The 661-nt window shown below is 43.6% G+C and overlaps 1 protein-coding gene across 1 annotated transcript in view; it reads left to right on the top strand.

Annotated features, from left to right (window-relative positions):
- The window catches only part of LOC108769808 (uncharacterized), a 36753-nt gene that overhangs the window by 30490 nt on the left and 5602 nt on the right, over positions 1 to 661 (top strand). The window lies entirely within an intron of this gene.

The following is a 661-nucleotide window of genomic DNA, read 5'->3' on the forward strand; positions in this document are numbered from 1 at the left end:
CCGATCCGCTCGAGTGGTCTGACAAGACTGTCAAAATGGTCGATAGGGATGAGAGAGGGACCATGGCAGACGGCCATTTCTATCTCTTTCCATTCAATGGTGTAATGGGAGAGAGAATGAGAGGGGGAGATTGTCCGTCTCTCACGGTCCCTCTCATTATTGTCGATCACATTTGATACATTACTTAGGCTGCGGTCCACTTGCTTCTTCCAAATGCTCTGAACGTTACGCTCCAAACGCTACACTCCGATTGGTCCATTACTATTTCGAATGCTACAATTAACAATTACTACGTGAACGCTCCAGCCAACCCATCTCCCGAGATGAGGCAGTTGAAGCGAAGTGGAAGCAAAAACGATGACGTATTGATGACGTAATCAGAGTTATTGGGAGTGTTCCGAAGCATCAAATGGACCAGTCATATCAGTGGGTGTTTTCCAACAACGTACACAGATGACACAGTGTAACACTGTGTCGTACAAAAAGTGTTTCAACTATGACACAGTGTTACACTGCTCGACACTGTAAAAAGTTAAGTACGAGCGTGTAGAGTATGTCAGTATTACCAACTTTTCAAGAAATTTTATACTTAACGTGTGGCAACATGTGGCGTGTGGAAATTATGGGATTCATTTCTAGCATGAATATAACCTAATTGTAC

This window comes from Trachymyrmex cornetzi, unplaced genomic scaffold (assembly GCF_001594075.2).
Source record: "Trachymyrmex cornetzi isolate Tcor2-1 unplaced genomic scaffold, Tcor1.1 scaffold95, whole genome shotgun sequence".
Lineage (NCBI taxonomy): Eukaryota > Metazoa > Arthropoda > Insecta > Hymenoptera > Formicidae > Trachymyrmex > Trachymyrmex cornetzi.